General features: G+C 38.4%; 1 long non-coding RNA gene across 1 annotated transcript; it reads left to right on the top strand.

Moving 5' to 3' along the window:
* Positions 1 to 244: 244 nt before the first annotated feature.
* LOC123537067 (uncharacterized) lies at positions 245 to 2,787 on the top strand. The gene is made up of 3 exons (XR_006683457.2): positions 245 to 402; positions 763 to 921; positions 1,520 to 2,787. It is a non-coding gene; the product is annotated as an uncharacterized LOC123537067 (long non-coding RNA).
* The last annotated feature ends 4,009 nt before the right edge of the window (positions 2,788 to 6,796 follow it).

Genomic DNA, 6,796 nt, shown 5'->3' with positions numbered 1-6,796 from the left:
GATATTTCGTCCTTTAACAAGATTCATCCGCATATACAATGACGTAAATTGGGTTTTGATGGAAAGCAATACATTGTTTTTATTATAAACTTACTATCATGTAAAGCGACACGCAGCAAAGGTGCGCAGTTTTGCTTAGTTAAATGTTTTTTACTTTTAACTTATTAGAGAAATCCGATATTTCATTTTGTATATCAAATGACAACTGAAAAATGTCGTTTTTACATGACAAAATATCATACAGGAAACACATACTTTTTTAAACAATGCCTGACGTTGAACTGTTTGTCGCGCCAATACCAAAGATAGCTGTGCCCACAACAGACCAAAGATAGAAAATGATATTGAAAATGAAGATTTCTTTAAGTTTGGGAATTCTGTTTTTTCTACAATATTCTTTTGGTAAGTACAATGTATACCTTCTTTTCTGAAATGCGTAGTTATAAACATTTTTATTTTTTAGTACTTTCTTTCTAAGTAGATCAATATTCTCTAACTTTCATTTATTCATATAATTGTTTGTTCTATATATATTTAAACAATTAGTTTAAGATTGTGTGTTTGTTTTGCTAGACGAGTACCCTGAGAACTGTACGCAAAATCACATCAAATTTTATTGTTCCGCATCGGCAGCGTTTCTTTACGATGCAGTGCCGTCGCTCGCAAAAATCTGTATTTACTCGAAAGCTGACATATTCAGATTCTTTTTTCATTTTTTATATAAAAGAGCTGTTGTTTTACAATTATCTATGTTCTTTGTAGCTGTACAAGGCGGTACGTCGTCGTGTCCGGACAAAACAACCTTGTCATGCCAGGATGAAGGGTTTCCCTGTCCAAGGAGTAAACCACACCCAAAAATGACGTACTTCCGCCTAGAAGATGGAACAGAATGCTCAGCTTGCCAGGGATGCTTTAAGTCATGTGAGCTACATTCATTTTAATAATTTCTTTTCATTTGTACATAGAATTTGTGGTATAACAATCAAGTTCTTTACGTTAAGTCTTTTGGTTTGTTACATTACATGTCTGGTAGGTCTACTAATGTGTCAGAAGTCGTAATTTATATTTCACAATACCTACCATATTGATCATGATTATGAAAATCGGATTAATAGTAACACAAATGATACTTTCCGCGGGATCCATACATGGTAAATCAATGAGTTAAAACTTTTAAGGTCGCAATGAAATACGAACCTGATCTTAAATGTAGACATACCTTTAATTGCACTTCCATTGTATTAACCATGATTTTGCCATGAATACCATATTAGGCGATGCCTAAATAAGGAAAGAGCGATGGTGTCACTGTGTCCAAATTGCCTGCTTTTAGCTGATTGAAATAATGTCAAATATTGCATATTCCTCTTTATTATATACTTTCAATATGATTAAATAGTACGATATAACGCGTGAAGTGGTAGAGTAGCATATTTGGGCGTTGCCCAGTTCGCCTAATGAAAAGCAGAACCTACGCAGTATAAACTTAAACGATTGAGTCTGTACATGTATATTTCAGATGATACATGCCCTGATGCGTCGTGTTGGACCCGAGTTCTTCCAAAGGATTGTAAAACACTTAACAAATATTCCACCTTCATGAAAATCCCAGATGATGAGTGCAACACGTGCGAAGTGTATTCGTGCATTAACTGACCCGTCGGTGGACAGAAACTGATGTTGAAATGAAAATCTAATACAGTTTTAAACCGCCTTTTGTATATTTTCGTTGCCATGAAAACAAAATGACTGACATTTTTATTAAATATTGAAATGTTTAACTCTGTTACATTCAAGAACATTTTGAAAATTCAATGCCTCACATCATTATATTCGTTTCTCTTAGCTCCCCGATGCGAAATTCTACATGGCAATGTTCTTATGCATATAGCCGAATTACACAATCGAAAAAGCATAATGATGAATTAAAATAGATCTCGGATTTGTTTTTGTCTGAAGAGAAGTTGTCTTAATTTCATTTTTGTCATTGCCAATGGTCTATGGTTAACTATGTGGTAGTATTTCCACCTATCAGAATACAGTTCAAAATGGTGCCACCTTTGTTTACGTCTAAATATGTTTCTTCAATTACCGATAAACAATATTTCGGGTTGAATTTTAATGCACTGTAAGAAAATCGGACACCAAATATTTTTAACTGATTCTTGACCCCAAAATAATGATTGATCAGTATATACGAACTGTTTCCCTACCTCCCAAAACGTTTAAGCTGTCTCCCCCTGCTGGCAAGGTTATGCTGGTTGCTTTGTGGGATTCATGTGATATAATACGCTCATTTCATGCAAAAAGGTCAAACTGTGACTGCTATTAAAATGCCATTTTTTTTTTGTCTGAGAATGTCAGCAAATGTAGAAAATGCATCCCTCAGGCTCTTATTCATGACGGAAGGAACCATATTTAAGAATCCAAGTAAAAGATAATTCAAACAGTTGAAACTTTTACCAAACATTACAACACAACGACCATAGGGCCTAAATATAGCCCTGTAAATAGGTAGGGGTGGCTTTCATTAAATGTCTTTATTTCTGTAAAAACCTAAATTTTCTCGATGAAACTTGGCTATATGGTTGGTATTACATCTTTCAAATCAGTCAAGCTAGGAATGAAAAATTACTTCAGTTAGGAATGACAGTTACTGCAGTACTTCGGTAGCTTGCACAGAGACCAAGGTTCAGTTGCATTTTGGTTTGCTTGGGTCAAGGTCATTATTACACCTGTACTTAAAATATAAAATGTGTTTTAATAAATAAATTCTGTTATAACTGAGATATTTTTACCTAAAATTTGTTATTTGTTTTAACTAATTAACTTGTATAAAGAATGAGACACTGGCACCAAATTGACATCTGTTTTGAAAATATAAGTCCATTTTGTAGACGGGTGAAATCTTTATCCCGCTCGGCGGGGGATACTATTTCGTTTGGTTTCGTTTTCCTTCTCTAAAAGCGGCGGGGAAGTGACAATGTTTGGTGTAACTCTATAGTGGGAGCATCTGCTTTAGGCAGAAAACTTTTTAAATTATACAATGGTTTCTACTCTAACCGCGTTTCCCTATTTTTATTTAAGCATTGACATAGTCCTATCTGTCATCGAAGATTGAGTGGTATAGCTTCAGTCAGAAAGTCCATCAGTCATTCAGTCTTAACCCATTGAAGAGTATTTGTAAAACTGGTCTGAAGATTTATCGCATACACACTGTCCCAAATTGGCAGACCAAAGGTCGATGTCTCAAATTGATGTCAAATGTTTGTACCGGTCCATATCTCCTTAAATGCATATAATTGATTGAATGTTCCATTTATCAAGATCACTTCCAGAACCCATGTTCTAGTTGCGCCGGCCACTACTCTCTCTCTCTCCCTCTCTCTCTCTCTTCAAGAGAAAGATATTTATGAGCCATCTGTTGATTAGACGTTAGATGTTTAATGTGCCGGTGTAACGTTGTAAACTGACCCCCATAGAATAATGGCCCCCCGGTCACTATTTTATATAGAATAATAACCCCCGGTCATTATTTTATATAGAATAGTGACTCCCCAGTCATAATATTATGACCGGGGGGTCATAATATTATGACTTCCCCCACACGTAGAAAAGTGACCCTCACATTGAATTGTGACCCCTATAGAATAACGACCCCCTAACCCTAACCCGTCTAAGGTACACTTACAATATAATTATTTCCCACCGATGGGCATCGGAGGAGAATATGGTAATGGCACCCGTACGTGCGTGCGTGCGTCCGTGCATGCGTCCGTGGAACAATTTTGTGACCGCAACTCCTCATTCGTTAATGGACGGAATTGATTCAAACTTTCAGGGATGACTACTACTGATGCTTAGTTGTGCAGGAAGAAAAAAAAATGGATTTGCTCCACCTATTCGGGAGTTGTGGCCCTTTGTAACAAATCTTGGATTAGCTCAACCCGTTCCGGAGTTATGGCCCTTTTTTCAAATGGCATTGGCAGGAGATATGGTTGTCATTTGACTGCAGCCCTTGTTTGTTTTTCTAAGAAGTGGTCCTGGCTTCCCTGGTTTCTTTAAAAACACATTACAACTTTATATATAAATCGTGACGGGTATCGTAACAGAAACTAAGTTAACATATTGTGCAATGGCTTTGACTGTTATAAAGGGGTATAATAATTGCTCAATACGTGTTACTTAAAAGCTCTTGAAAAGTGACAAAAATCACCCAAACCTCCAGGGGAATGACTATATTTCAATATCATACTGAACTTTGAACAACATCTTATTGTCATTGGCGTCACAGGTCATAAAACGTGGGACTTCCTAACAACTGATTTGCATATTTTATGCCTTATATTGATATAATTGTTGATATTTTCTACTTAAAAACGCCTGAAAAATAACAAAAATACCCAAAATCCAACGAAACGTGTCTCTTCAACAATATACTGAAATTTGAATAATTTCTAACAATGAGGAACGTCATATGTAATAAAACCACTGGGCTATCTCATACCAGTTTCGCCTATTTTTGGAGGTATATATGAGTGATATATAGGTGACATAATGAAGGTTAAGGGTATTTGACATTACTTTCAGGGTTAGCATAAACCATTGTGCTTTTCCACGTATAAATTACCTTTTAACAATCTTGCACTCCAGAAAATGAACTATTTTACCGTCAACAGCATTTTTTCGTAATGAGCCCGCGAGCCCATGCTATTACGAAATAAGTGCAACATGTAGGATGCAATAGCAAAATGATGTTTCCTCTAAAATTTCGAACAAAATCATCATTATTATAAGTTCCAGAATGCTTACACTACATTGTACAGAAGGTAAATTAATAATTATTTACATGTATGCGTAACATAATTATACCCCAGCAAACACCTGACGTCGGATCAACGTTGAAACAACGTTGGATTTTGTTCGCGACGTCGGTGACCTAAATACAACGTCGGTTCAACGTCATATTTGTTGTATTTTGGTGAGAAAATCATCTACCCAGTGTAGGACTCGAACCTACGACCCTCTGCTTGCAAGTCAGGTGCTCTACCAACTGAGCTTACCGGGCTCCTGGTTTACCAGAAGCCTCGAATCACTACACTCCTCCTCACTTTAATTTTGAAGGCTTAAACCTTATCGTGGAACCATAGAGCGAGGCATCAACTGTTCAGCTTCCAACAGAGTATAGCCTCTGCAAATACCGCATGCTCTATATAACTGGCCACGTAGCCTTCCTTTACAGTGGAATTGCAGAGCGGGACATCAACTGTTCAGCTTCCAACAGAGTATTATTGTAACATCATTGAATTAAGCCACAGTCAGATATACCTTATTGGCCAGGGGGAGGACGGGGACTTACCCACGGAGATGTAAATTAGTAAGAAGAGATTACATACGTCTGTTCTCTGTGGTGACACTGTAAAGTCTGCTCTTCTAGTGGGAGAATCCCGCACTCTATCGACTTCCGGAAGTAGGTATCACACCACTAATAATACCAACCTGTAGGAACACGGCCGCTAAATGTATCATCCGTCACAACACTCCCCCCAACTTTATAATGAAAGCCTCAGTCCAGTGTTGGAGAAATGTTGTGAATAATAAACCAATGATGATTAGAAACCATCACAGATTTATTAGCCTGTGGAGAACTGGAAGTCCTTTAACTGTACATGACTGGTAGTCATCGAACTGGACTGGAACTCTATATTGGACTAGAAGCCCAATAACTATCATCGGGAACACCTTCTGTAGTTTGGATTAGAAATCCAATGGTTTGGCTTCTGGCACTCATGGACATCTGGTGATGACGGACTATAAGTCCATCCTGTACGGACGATGGTGCACCTTAGCCGACTAGAAGTCTGGCTAACGTGGACTTTACGTTACATTACTGGGACTGCCCTCTGTAGAGATACACTGCGTTGGCAACTGTGATCTCTAACACTCGCTCCACAGTCATCTGTCGGTGTGTGGCTACACTCTTGACTGCTGCGAAGATCTGACTTGGAGATGATACCTCGGAACTCATACTTGGAAAATATGGCGCGTCGGACTCCAGAAGTAAGCGGTTTTCGTCGATACTTCGAAGTGCTGCAACCTGTTCAGGATTGAACGACTCGACCAAGTTGGTAAATCCAAAATAAGTTCTTGGGAATATCTCCAATCATCTCTGTATCACATACTGGTTTCCCGTGAAGCAGTGTAGATGAATTAGGTGATTTTGTCGTACCTTCTTTTGTAAGAAATGGAGAAGCAATAGAAAGGCTTCTGTACCACAATTCCCTTTCATCCCACGGCAATGAATAATCAATATGTGACGGTCTTCAAGCAATGGCAGTACTTTTTCCAGTAGTTCCACTTGGTACGACCAGTATTTCATTGGCTCGGAATGATCGAGACCTATCTCGCCGAGCGCTTTTACACGAGGATTCTGTAAAAGCTTCGATAACTGCATCGTGTCCACATCAATGCTATGTACGCTGTTCTTTGCATGTTTTGGATGAAATACAATAGCAACTGTCATATCCTCTGGCAAGTCTAGAAGACATTGTTCAGACGGACAGCTTCTAGGATCGCAGTAGACGGCGACTGTTCCAACTAGATTGACCTTTTTATCTGCGTCTACTGGAACACAATTGATAATGTCATCCAGGTTTCCAGCTGGATTGATGTTAAGCTTGTGTAGCGTTCTATCCAGGTGGAAATGGCTGTCGAAGGCTGCTGGTAGGCGTACTTGTGCTTCAACATGGGGCTGGATTTCTGCGTTCTCTGGCACTGGATAGTAGTCTTGCCAATA

The sequence above is a fragment of the Mercenaria mercenaria genome, chromosome 17 (genome assembly GCF_021730395.1).
Source record: "Mercenaria mercenaria strain notata chromosome 17, MADL_Memer_1, whole genome shotgun sequence".
Taxonomy (NCBI): domain Eukaryota; kingdom Metazoa; phylum Mollusca; class Bivalvia; order Venerida; family Veneridae; genus Mercenaria; species Mercenaria mercenaria.
The sequence above is the reverse complement of the archived record's forward strand: the minus strand, read 5'-3'. Positions and strand labels throughout refer to the sequence as shown.